The sequence below is a fragment of the Labrus bergylta genome, chromosome 5 (assembly GCF_963930695.1).
Source record: "Labrus bergylta chromosome 5, fLabBer1.1, whole genome shotgun sequence".
NCBI lineage: Eukaryota > Metazoa > Chordata > Actinopteri > Labriformes > Labridae > Labrus > Labrus bergylta.
Window position 1 is genome coordinate 20,124,733 of NC_089199.1, and position 13,890 is coordinate 20,138,622.

General features: G+C 41.6%; 1 protein-coding gene across 1 annotated transcript in view; it reads left to right on the forward strand.

The window, feature by feature from the left end:
• The first annotated feature begins 1,376 nt into the window (after positions 1–1,376).
• Positions 1,377–13,890, forward strand: part of LOC109991178 (plexin-A2-like) — a 109,086-nt gene continuing 96,572 nt past the window's right edge. The window contains exon 1 of the mRNA XM_020643412.2: positions 1,377–1,847. The gene's annotated coding sequence lies outside the window, so the exon portion shown is untranslated. The remainder of the gene's footprint in view (positions 1,848–13,890) is intronic.

The window sequence follows — 13,890 nt, forward strand, 5'->3', positions numbered from 1 at the left end:
AAGAGAGAGTGACAGAGCAAGATGCAAAGCGTACGTCCCTGCAGATATTATTCATAAGAGACTGCATCGTAATGTTAGGCTGTGTAGTATCGTTGTCATCGTTGTCTCATGTTTAGCAGCTTTACCCGGTGCCGAAAATAATCTAACCGAAGTTATGTCTCATGTTTAGCAGTTAAACTCAGAGACCTTTGGTCAGGGACAATGCACACGCAACAGAAATCCTAGGGTGTGATAAAACTGACAGCCTTTCCTGCACGGCAACAGCCATCGATGGGACTCCAAAGGCCCCCGCAGTAACAGACTATGTTACATATATGTCTCTCTTATGACATTGTTGTCATATAACATCCATCATGCCTGATATATACACTGATGGATACTCCAAAAAAAATCATCTTTTGTCTGTGTTATTATACCATCCATTAAGGTTAAAATCAATAAAAAATAAAGATTATTTCACTCAAAAGCATTAAAGCTAAAGTAATGAGTTCATTTTCAAAACATTAGGAGTAGAAGGTAAATATTAAAATGTCAGGACGAAATGTGAAAAATATGCCAGATAAATAAATACCCTGTAAATCACAGATCCCTGAAAACCCTAATTATGTATCTGTGCGTCATCACTCCACCTCTGTATCAAAGCTTTATGTTAAACGATATTGTAGATTTTCATTCTTCTACATAAAGAATAAAGTTAACGTCAAAGTCCATGTGTGCACAATACATGGTTGGTATGCAGTAGCATGATTCAGCCTACAGATGGCAGTATTTCACAGGATACTTTAAGGTCATGCTGCTGTGTAGTGATGAATGAAAAGAAAGGAGAAATGAATTCACTGTCAAATGTATTAATGGTTATATGACGACATTAAAAACTCTGAAACGGGTCTGAGTGTGTCTCTTTATATCAGCCAAGTGAGCTGCGGTTGTTACAACATTTTCTTTTTCATTGTACTAAAACAAATGTTAAATTTACTTCATGTACTTGAGTGAATAAATGTCTCTCATGTACAAATATAATGCATAAACAGAGGATTTGTACACGTTGGAGACAGACACTTTACAAATACATAAAGATGAAAATCAAGTGACAAACAGGTCTATTTTACACACTGACATTATCTCCATCCTGCCTGCTGCTGATAACAGACACACTAGACAGTTGACATAATTACATTCTTCATATACTATAAAAATCCATTTTGGATCTTTATTTAAGAGGAAGGAAGGATAAATACGATTTTCCATGAACCTTTTATTGAAATACGATTTTGAACCTTTTATGAAAGAAAAATAAAATGTATTGCAACGTGCTCAAGTTGAGCCAGAGGATGACGCGTGGGGGGGAGGTTGGGTCTATAGCGCGCAGCACACTGTACGTGAGGTGCAAGTGAACTGATGGGTGACTTCATGTAGCATCCGAGAGAAGAGAGAGAGAGAGAGAAGAGAGAGAAGAGAGAGCTAGAGAGAGAGAGAGCGATAGAAGAGAGAGAGAGAGAGAGAGAGAGAGAGAGAGAGAGAGAGAGAGGGATAGGGAAGAGAGAGAGAGAGAGAGGGAAGAGAGAGAGGTTATGTGACAGCATGTTTCAGAAGAGGATCAACCCCTGAACGAGGTGGGAGGGTCAGTCGGTACCGGCACCCACGGAGAGATGCACACCGCTGCCCAGATGACTTTACCGGCTGCGCGTGGAAGAGATTGACCGTCAGTTTCAGTTTGTTTCGCTGTTTCTCCACATTTGACGAGACTGACTGACTACTGGCTGAAACGCGGGACGATCCACCCTGAAAAATCTCTGCGAAATAACCGGATCTGCTCCACTCATGAATGAGTCTCCTCATATTTCAAGGTGAGTAGTCTCTCCTCTGACCGAGCTGCATGCCTGTAATGTGCAGGAGGGGAAAGTTGGGTAAGACTTTACGCGTCCTGGACGCAGAGGGCTACGTCCAAAGACATTGTGCGCTTTAAATCGGGGTATTGTTTTACGATGCTGCATGTTAAAAAAAATCTAGATTCTATTTCCCCGATGGCCACCTGTAACAGCAAACAGATGTGGGCAGATGCTCTGAAGCCGCATCTTCGTCACAGAGATGAGGCAGAGTGCAGGTTTATGAGGATGCATTTCGCTCCACTGTCGAAAAAGCATGCCCGTTCGTGCAGCTATTTCCCAGAACTCTTTGCACATGTGGTTTATTCAGTGGTCATCAGGAGGATAGCAGACTGAAGCCCGTCCTCCCCTGCTGCCTCCTCGTGCAGCCTTGGCAGCGCTTGCAGAGCAGAAGCCACTGGGACGCTGATAAGCCCGGGCAGCCTGAGCCTGAAACAACCAAAGCACACACAGCTGTAGCAGTGCCAACCCCAACAATGCTGTTGACCAAGTGCATCTTTGTCGGAGCCCCTAGTCTGTGTGTTTGGGTGGTAGTAGAGGGGGCTGTGGTGGTGGTGGTGGTGCTGGTGGTTGGATTCTTTGACTGTTAGCCCTCATGCAAACCAGATGAAGCCCTCTTGCCTCTGTATGCTCTTTCTGGTCCGGCTTATCTAACCGGCCAGTTGGACCAGCTTTTATTCTCCTGGCCCCTTCAGAGCGGGTAAAGCCTCTCATGGACACAGAGGGAGAGAGAGAGAGAGAGAGAGAGAGAGAGAGAGAGAGAGAGATTGGCTTCTCTGTCTGGTTGTTCATGCCAGTCATGAGCTCTGCCACTTTATCAGTTGCCTGTTAATTTTAGAATTTAAATGAATATCCACATTGGTTCTGCGTCTCCCCCTTTCACCTGGTTTGAAGGCAATATATTATCCCCAAGTTTGTGTTTTGGACAATTTCTGTTGGTATGAGGACTTCATACAAAGTAATTCAGAGGTAAACCAGTTGAAACTCTTAAAAAGACTCTTTTTATTGGGTCAGTTTGGCCAGAAAAACAACGAAAAAGTAGTTTCTTCTTCCTCCTTGTTTTTTTTTTTTTTTTTGCCATGACACTTTGGGTCCAGTTTCATGAATTGTCCAAAGAGTTCAGCTTGTTGGAATTTTACCGGTGGGTCAGTATAATGCAAGTTAGATACTGACTAATCACCTTTGAGTTAAAGATTCGGACCTATAGCACCGATATTTGAACGGTATAAGACATATCTCATTCTTGTTGTTGATGCAGCAGTGAGGACACCGTTGGGTGAATTTGTTTGCTCAAGGGGACAATCCTGATGCCCTTGTTGACTCTGTATGAACAGTATCTACTGTCATATCTTTTATTATTTCGTACATTATTGTTGTTGTCAGTATTGATTTTCTCCAGAAGGCAAACAGTTTCTTCTGGAGTGAGCAGAGCTGCAGAGCAGTTTGAAGCATTTGAATCTTCAGCTGTGTTTTCAGCTTTTCCTACCCAGAATTCATTGCTGATCAGTACTAATTAGGGATGATTTAGATCCATCTGTGTGCTATGGAAATATTCAGTGATCTTCCTGAAGTTTGAATATCCGTCAGATCTAGGCTTCAGTCCAAGTCCTTCTGCATGTAACATTGCATTACATACTGTAGCTTTAAGACACCTTTCTCTGATAACTGTGTTTCCATGACGTCACAAAAACATGCTGGAAACACAAATTGGGTTTGGATGAAATTTAAAATCTACAAGTCTTTTTGGTAACAGTGTTCCTCTAATTCAGGATTATACACGGCCTTTACTCTGATCAGTTTTAAATTATAAAGAAATCCTTTTGTTTTTCCGAGTAAACTGAAGTCTGTGGATTGTCCAGTGTCTCCTAAACACGACTCCCTGGAAAAATTAATCTTTTGGGGATTTACATTTTTCATTTTTCAAAGCTTTGAGACAGACAAACACATTTACACAGTGTGCATTTTAGGCAGAGACTTAAGTTACAGAATCAGATATTTATTATTGGCTTAACACAATGAAAACATTTTTTTTTTCATTGTAGTACTTTGGTTAAACTCGTTTTTGAGATATAGACATTGTAGAATTAGACTTCAAAGGACACGTCCAACAAAGTGAAGCAGACAAAAAAAAAAGGTTTCTTTTGGATTTTTGCATTCTTGAGGATTTTTCGTCCCTTTTTTTTAAAACAGTTCTTTCAGTGGTACTTTTGGCTGCAGAGGGATTGCATGTGAAACTACATTATTTTGGAGTCTTTTAACCCCGCAGACAACACCGGACCAGTGTAGGTGAAGTAATTTGGAACATCTGTCTCTGTCGATTCACCCACAAGCCAGGAGTCAAGTATTATCTCCCACTTTACAGAGATTAATGAGTGAGAATGCAGGTTTGAGACGACAGAAAAAAAGGATGAAATAAGGAACACAAGTCTGTTACTGCTCTTTGATTTAAATGTCCACCAGTTCATTGTATGACATTGATTCTGGGTAAATTTGAATATCAGGGAGCACGATGGATGTGGGTCAGGGGCAAAGGCGACGCCGAGTTGCTGCAGTAGTACATCAGGCGAATTAGTGTATGTAACACAATTACACGGTGTGTGAGTGCACAGCAGACTCGCCCCTACTACACATAGATGAAGACCCCCCACCTCAAAACCCTTCCCCCCTCCCCCCCTACCGCTTTCCCGGTTGCCCACGGAGACACTGATTAAACACGACTGTTCAGATGCTACACCCCGAGGAGGAAGAGGAGGAAGACGGAGGACAGCACCCTATGTGTGTTTTGTATGTGTGCTAGTGTTTGCATGTACTGTATGTGTGTGCATCCATTCATAAGTGCTTGTTATTTATGTATTGACCCGTGTGGCTCTGCATAGGAGTGTGTGCATTAAGGAAGGGGGGAGAGAAAGTGTAAAAAAAAAAAAAAAAAAAAGAAGAGAAAAGAGAAAACATTGACGTGAACACGACTAGGAAAGAAGAAATGGAGATAAAACAAAATTCTGCAGATCATCAAGCACAACTGATAGGCTGTTTTTCCCACTCTTTAATCCTCTCTTTCAATCTTCACACGTCCCTGTGTGGTCCAGCCCTTAGGGGGGAGGTGGATGTACAGGTAGATAAAGGTGGAAAATACTGTTAGAGCGGAGATTAAAAGGAAGAAAGAGGATAGGAAGCAAGAGAGGCTAATAAAGACAGAGAGAGAGAGAGAGAGAGAGAGAGAGAGAGAGAGAGAGAGAGAGAGAGAGAGAGAGAGAGAGACAGCAAAGGAGACGAGTAAAAAAGGAGGAGGAGGCACAAGTGGAAATCGTGCAGCTCACCTGCCAGATGGCTGCTTTGGCAGCCCCTCAGCATGCAGTGATGGCGGTCTTGCAATATGGCGCATCGCCTCCAGATTGTCACACCGTTGTTGATTCAAACAGTGCGATAACTTTGCTGATGTGTGTGTTTTGCGTGGTTCTCTCTGGCACCAGTGTGAACAGATGGCATATGGTCAATTTAAAGAAACACCAACAAAGTTAAAGGAGTAGTGTGTGTTTCCTTTCCCACAGAGGGAAGTGTTGACTCATAACAAATAAGTTTGAATAGTTCATAGGGTTGTTTCTCTTTAAAGGACACTCATCGCATAAATGCATCACTGAAGGTTCTTTAACTTTAAGAAGAAAAAAAAACATTTGAAAGAAGCAAAGACTCCTGGTGGTGTTGTGAAGGTTACTTTAGGTTACACTTCACTTTAAATAGAAAATCTTCAAAACAAGGTCAGGGTTTTTTTTTCTGGTTAGAAAGACTTTGATGTTTACCTGTGGCACATTCAAACAGAATAATCAAATAAGAGTTGTATATTTTTTTGAATTCACTTATATTCCCGTCAGATATGTTGTCAGGGCTCTACACAACATGTGCTGTCTTGTGTAACTAATAACGGGCAACCACGTCACAACTGTTGAACTCCTTGTAAGATAGAAAAATGCTCTCAGCATCCGTCCAGATTTCATGTTTTTGTCATTGATTTCTGCCCTTTGAACTTCCTGAATTGGCATCCAAACTACTTAATAATTAAATGTATAATTGCCAGAGCGACCTTTATCGTTGTTGACCAGGAAAAGGGCAGGGAGAAAAAAAACTAAAGACAGGAACACACATACACAAAACGCCATTTTTTTCACCCTGACTGTTCATTAATTTGCTCTTGCCAGCCCCATTGTAACATTTTCTTGTGAAGTTTGGCTGAGCCACTATGTGAAGACAGTAGGTACTATTCTGGAAAATTCACTGTGAGTGAACAGGCAGCAAGGGTGATGACGTTTATATGTTGATTTTGTGTTAAATCTGCTTCTTACTCTTTACTGCATGCCAGGATGTTTTTTTACCTCCCCATTCTCTGATAGTGGGAATACGTCCAGTTATGTGTAGCACTGAAATAAAGTCAAAAACTTTAATCTTATCACTGGAAGCTGTTGATTTATCTGCCGTTACTGCGTCGTCCTTTGAGCCTGTGAAAAGGCTTGAGGAGTGAACAATAGTCTAAAAACAGGAACTGTACTGTACATGTACATTTACACTGACACTGAAACATTGACACTTACACTACAAAGATAAAATACACTTTACAAGTTTAAAATATAATGACATTTAAAATGATACAGGGACATAAATTAAGGTGTTGATGTATCCAACTTTAAAATCTTTCAAAAAATTCTGACCTCAAATAACCGGTGGATGTTCACACGGGACTCAGAGTCTTTCAAGAAGTCTATTTTTGGCGAAAAATCTGTTAATTGGGGAATAGGTATTTTGTAGTGTGATTTTCACTTTGCAAATAAGGGACAGGGACTTAGATCAAGGGCGGCCTCTCCAATTATGACAAATTACCAGACGTCCCCTGGTAATACTAGTGCAGTCTAAATAGGACTGTAGGGAATAAAATTCAGGATACTTTGGCAGCATCTTCATCACTCTCATCACATCTCTTTTTGATTAATTTAGTCTCTTGCAAGTGCTGAAATGTAATGAACTCACAAAGCTACACCACATGAGTGTCCCTGTAACTGGTCCGAACTGTCTCCTATGGATGCTGCCGACTTTTAAAATTCATAATGTTTGATTTCATACAGCTTATGAGAAGGGGAACCAAGAAATAGGAGTCTTGGAACATTTGAATTAGCTGTAAATTACCATGTGAAAATCTAACATGAAATGCATATATTGGTCATGGAAAACGTTGTTATATAAGATGGAAAATGTATGGAAATTGGTCTTAATGTAAAAAAGACAATCCATGGCTAATCCGTGTCTCTTCACTTTAAACATTCTGCTCGCCTCCATTTCAGAAAACGCCTCCAACTGAAATCATTTTCTGTTCCTAGAAAATTATGTTTTTGTACACTTTCAGCATGGAATGACAAGGACGATGCAAGCAGATGAAAATGACAATAAATAATAACATCAATACCTTTGGATAGTTTCCACATTCATCACAGCTTAACAGAAGAATTTAACTTCAGTTTTTAAAAGAACATGACCTTCAGGTTTCAGTCTTTTAGTCACAAGTCTGCTCAGTTCTCCTGACAAAACTGTGCCTGGAGGCACCTGTTGGAAGTGAAGCTTTCTAATGATATTAAATTCATGAAAGGTCAAGGTTACAGCTAAAAAATCCTGACTTGATTCAAAACAAGAGTTTTTTTTGAGGGAAAAGCAGCCCAACACTCGCTGCTCTTATCCAAGAAGTAAGCCATCACTAACCTGCAGGACCAAATTTCCCAGAAGCCCACAGCACCTGGACTACATCAGTGATCAGCCCATGGCAGCACACAAACTAGGTGGGACTTGATTTATAGACTTGTAGAATTCAATTTAATTTGAGGATCAGATCGCATTAAGAAGGACATGTAAGAGCGATGGGAATAGTTCTCTGCTGTGTGTTTGCTGTATATGCTGCACTGTTTATCCACTATTGTGTTTAATGCAGCTTTTAAAAACCTTGTATTCCATTTGCCTTCCAGAGAATTTCTATTTGAGTGAAATCCACCTGTGTCTGCAGTCCTTGTAGACCCCAAGCCCACCAGGGTGCTGTACTTTTAACCAGGCGATTTCTATTTCTGAACATTAGGCGGCTTCTTGTATTTCCCCCAAAATCACACTCAAGGACTCAGGAGGCGGGATAGAGTTTCACAGACAGGGTTAGAATTAGGGACGAGCCGGGCGGACCGTGGAGACAGACTGAGATAATCTGGGCAGATGCTTGTATTTGTACAGCTTTTGGGTGAATGGCCACCAAAGGCCTTATTTGCACTGCGGATTAAATGTTAAATGGGTTTTAGAGCAGCAGATACTTAGCGGGGAAAGTTGTCTAATAGTAGAACACGCGGCTTCTCTCCTCCTCTTCGCTGTCTTTCCCCGTCACCGCTCGCTCACAGTGATTTGTCAGCGGTGGAGGTAGCAGCTGTTCCTTTTGCATTGTAATGTCTTTGATCGTAATTACTCGTGCCAGATACCTCCAACCCTGGCATCCTCCAACCGACGGAGCCATATGGGCAAAGATGGAGGAAGCGTGGGGAAACATGCAGGCGTCTTTGGAATGAGTTCTTTGATTTCTGTGTGCTGTGGTGTGGGAATTATGGACATATGTGCTTCACAGCCTCACATGTTTCCTCTGCATTGCTGTGTTTGATTATTTTTCTCATCCGTACACACACTGGGGTCTAGTCTCTGCCAAATGTAATGTCTTTTCCTTGTCGGGTCCCCATGATTTATGCATGCAAAAGCAATATAGCGCTGCACATCTGTAACTGAATCAGCCTGAGCAAGAGATGCAGCTTTGTTCTACGGAAAGAGCATCGTCAACTCAGACAAATAAAGACACTACTACCTCAGAAGATGGAGCAGACAATAAAATTGCAGGCATGTATACCAGGCTGGTAGTCACTGAGCCAAGTAAAAATGTCTCTTAGAGGAGAAAAAACACGTCTGGAGAGCTTTTCTGAACAGGAGAGTAGAGCTCACATTTCACTACCCCTCATTCTGTATTCCCCTCAGCTGCACCGTCCATATATCACTCAAAGCCTCGGTCGGACTCCTCTGTTTACCCCTTGTTCTTCTTCTTGCACTTAAGCGAGGTTATGGATGAGGGGTTGCTGAGCGGCCCCGGCAGCACGGCTCTCACGCAAGGCTGCGAGGTTTCCAAAAGAAAAGGCAGTCAGTCTGCTCTGTCTTCTTCACTCGCTGAATTATAGAAGACCCTCTATTGCACTTGAGCTGCATGGGTTTTCATCACAGAGCTGGAGGTCACTTTGACTCTCCCCTCTGTACTCATCATATATGCAACACGAGGGCTTCTGCAGTGGAGAGGAGCCTGCTTGAGGTCACCATTAACAGGAGAAGACCGACAATGAGATTTATGGAAGAGGAGACTGAGCTGAGAAGAGGGACGGGAGTAGAAAGGCATGCATGGTTAAATCTGACTGTGGCTGCAGTGCCCTTCATCTGCTCCATGCTCTTAACAGCAATTTCAGACATAGTACTGTATCTGCATGTATAATGCATATAGCTGAGATAATGGCATGCATTGCAGAGGAGGCTGCTGACTGTGTTGTGGCGATGTGTTGGAATTGGTCCCCTCTGTCACATTTACCTCTGCCCGGGTCCCTCGCAGCGTCCTGCAGTTATTAGGAGCAGAGCGTGCTGAGATGACGTAGTGCTGTTTTTAGTGTTCCCCTCAGACACCCTCTGCTGCTCTACCATCAAGATTAGTGGCTGGCTGGAGAGCCCTAAAGCGTGCAATATCTGCGCTGGCCAATAAACTAAACAAGTAGAAAAAAAAGGCAGCTACCGTTTAATTTAAAAAGGGATAGGAGAACCAAAATCAACAACAGTCTTCTAACTCTGTGTTCTAGGGTTAATGCACGTGATATAACAGTAAGCGTCGCCAGAGAATCCTAAACATGTTTAAACCAAAATTTGAAATATAATGTTATAAATTGTTCATGAAAGCTTTTCTGTCATTATAGATGTGACTTTTGCTGGATTGACCTTGATATTGATAACAACATTTGTATAATTACCCTATGCTCACGGTAGCTATGTAGCTTTGTTGACCCAGAGTGATTTTTGTTTGCGCGCCATTTTTGCCTCTATTGGATAGGACAGCTGAAGAGAGATAGGAGCTGCTGGGGATGGAGAGTGGGGGATGAGATGCAGCAACTGGCTGAGGTCAGATTTGATCCCCATGGCTGCTGAACAGAACTTAAGACTCTGTACATTTGGGGGGGGGGGGGCTACCTGACGCCCAACAAGTAATTTTAAACTGTTTGCAGGTGTTTAGCATCAACTGTGCTTGGTTATTTATGTCTACAGTTGTTTGATTTGGCCCACTGGTTATCCATTTTAATTAACAACTGCATCTCGTCACCAGTCCACATCAGTCCATGATTCATCATGCCGCTGTTGTGGAAGTGATAGACTAACAATTATAACCATAAAGCACTGTGCGACTGGCTACAGCAGCGGGTTTAATCCCAAGAAAGTGCAATGCTTCCTGAAGTTAAGTCAGATTGAGGTCTGTTCATGTTCTTACTACAAACAAACTGCATCGGAGTCTGAAAAAATAAGTTGACAGAGCCCCACCTTTTCAAGCGGTCCCATTTATGTGTGTTCCTTCCCCATCAGGTATTGATTGATTTCTTTCACACCAGTGCAAACAAACTGCAGCGAGGGCTTGTACTGTAACTGCCAAGCTAATAACGTCCTGGGTGCATCTGTAACATTTGCATGTAAATCAGGGAATATTTGAAAATATAAAACCCAATATTTGGTGCAAAGTTGCCCTCTTCCTTTATGCAAATAAGCCTCGTTGCAAATACCACCTCTTCAAGTAAGACCAGCACTGATTGCCACAGGCATTTACAGTGCTGCTATTTAACGCCATTGAGACCGGTGTATTAAATTGGCGAAATTTCTCCTTTTCTCCCTTTCTGCTTACTGAAATGAATGCCTAAGGATTGTACTTTGTACTCAGCTGGGGGTTACTGTGGAGCAGTATTTATAAGAGATACAACATGCAAGCTTTCCAATGATCCGGAAAACAATTCAGTATGAATTGAAAATAAATGATCTGTTAAAGTCTGTAAATATTACTTGGACATTATTAATATAATCAGAGCTCGAATCAGCCCAGGGCGGTCAGCGACTCCACACTTCATCCACATCACCCAGTTTCCCTTGCTTTCTCCATTCAGAGAGGGAGCTTTGTTCTAAACAGTGAAAAGTCATCTTTATCATTTTCAAGTCTGGCATCAAGATAAAACATGGAAAAGTGTCCCCTCCCCTTCCTGGCTCATCATCTTAATGTGGACAAAAACAACTCCATCAGCTCAGAGTAAAGGTGCTAAAGATGGCTTTTCTCCACATTAGGACGCAAAACAAGAACAAACAGGTTCAGTGTGATATTGTCCTAAAGAGCAAAATGGAATAGATTTTTCAAAGGTTATGGACATTTACCACTTACTGCACAACATGTCTAAATGTCCTGTGTTGTTTTTTGCGTGTGGCCATATAGGTGTTTTTTCTTAAATGCTGTGTAAACATGCTTTATTTTTATTTATTCTTATTTCTATTTGTACTTAATTGCTTTCTTGTTCTTGTCTTTCTTCTGCTGCAACACTTGCATTTCTCCTCTGGGGATCAATAAAGGATCATTTCATCTTCATCTTGTTTTTATTCACATTATTGAGGATGCTCATTAAGCCTCTAAACTTTTAAACAAGACACGCTTTTTGACTATTTGAAGCCACATTTCCAGCAGCCTTTAAAAAAAAAAAAACAACAACATGTATAAACAGGCAATTACTACAAATGATATGACTTAACAGCCCTTGTTTCTCGAGAGTATCATCTAAAAGTGTTGAAAAATGTTTCATCTAAATACTTGTTTTAGTGTTTTCATCCTGGTTGTGAGACATTTCTTGGGGGGGGGGGGGGCACTGCTGTTTGATTACATAGCAGAACATCAAAATTAACCACAGGCCAACTGTCACATAATTTCACTGCTTGGCATCAAAGTGGAGATTTCCTGTGGGTATATAAAGTGTGAGCATCCACGCTACACATTTGGCCCCTCTGAGGCTCCAGTCTGTATGAAGGCGGCCTTATGAGGCGGAGCCAACCCGCTCAGGGCTATCCCCTCCACAACGCCATCCACGTATATAACACGGTGGACTGATCACAAAACCTTCCTTTTTCTTACAAACCCCACCGGTTCTCTTGTGATTCAACATGACATTCAGTTATAAGTCATCGCTAATAAAGACGGCATTTTCATGTCCTAATTCCCCGACTCATCACTGTAGGTACCAGCGACAGCCCCTGGCTCTGGCTTGCCGGGCTCCCTCCTCCCTCCTGTCTCTGGCACGTTTGACCTACTTCTGTCTCCACAACATTGTAAACAGATCTACTAATTGCCTTCATTTATTCATTTGGAAGTCAAGTTCTGTAGCGGCTGGCGCCCTCCCAACTCATTCATGTGTAATGTGTACAACCCCGGCCCTCCCCCAATGACTCGTCCATGTGAATTTACAGGAAACCCCTGACAAAAGTATCCCCACCCATGCTATGAGGGTTCACATACTGTAAATGCATATACAGAACATAACCATGAAGTGCAACAGCCAAAACTTTATCCACTAAATCTGAAATTATCCCTGTCTTAGAAAAATACAAAACACTGACACAATAAGTGTGTTTCTTAACTGTGTGTTTCTGCCCTGTCGCCCTGTAATCATAAAGGACAGAGGCTGATATGACTGTTGTAGTTCAGAGTCCGACATTTCCTCTGCCCTCTTGGTCCTCCTCCGTTATTACTTTCTGTGCTGTCTTATAAATCTAGGGCACACATAACAACAGCAAAGAAAAAAAAATGTTTTTATCACCTCTGATGCTGCTGACAATGACTCCCATTGTTGACTAAGTGTGAGAGCAGAGATGCTTCGTCTGACCTTTACAAAGATGGTGGCATAGTGTGTTGACAGTGCTCCAGATTTCATAGGGACCTATAAGCCTAAAGAAAATTAAGATCACCCTGAAGGTCATACTTTGTGAGCTTTATCTTTTATTTTAAGAGATGTTCTGATGCAATATCTTCAAAACCGGCTGAAAACATTCAATCACCAGAAAGCTTCTGTTGCTGTACTTGTTTGAAATGTTTGCTAACATTGTTTTATTGCCTGCCTCAGGTTACTGACGTTTTTTTAGTTGTTGCTCATATTGGCAATTCAAGGCGGGATATTAACACCACTGATACGCCTGGTCTGAGATGTGTAATGGATGGAGGCAGAATGATGGGGCAAAGTCATTCCTGCCACACATCAGAGGTAGTAACAGAGACGAGACGATGGCAATGTATAAGGTCGGAGCGGGTGGGAAGAACAGTCATGATGTGTGTGTGTGTGTGTGTGTGTGTGTGGAGCTCCTGCTGTGTGTTTTCTTGCTGTGTCTCAAAGGCGTAATGACGGCCGAACTTTGTAAAGGCGTTGTTGTAGAATCCCAATTTTTTAACGTCTTACATTTAAAAAAAAAAAAGCTGAGCACCTAGAAACAAGCTAAGCTAACATCAGCAGTAGATCTGCTTGAAGCCCTTTCTAAGTCCAGAGAAACAGATTGTTATACCATTAAGCTTTATTGTGGTGTTTAACTCTTTTAATCATCTTTAAATAACTGAAAGACATGTATGGTCTTAAAATGTATTACGGAAAAACTGCTCAATGATAGCTTTGACTACATTCACAGTCTTTTCTAGCTTAATTATTTATAGAATTATTCGATGTTTAGACTTCAAAATGGTCTAAACCCACTACTTAATTTTTTGGCAACGTCTGGATAATTTTAGATACAGTTATACTTATCAAGTTAGATTCTACTTTTACACCTATTGTAGAGAAAATATACGACTTTGCTATCCTATTTCTGGTGTTTGCAGTTGTAATATTGCCAAAATATCAAGACTTTTAGAATAGTG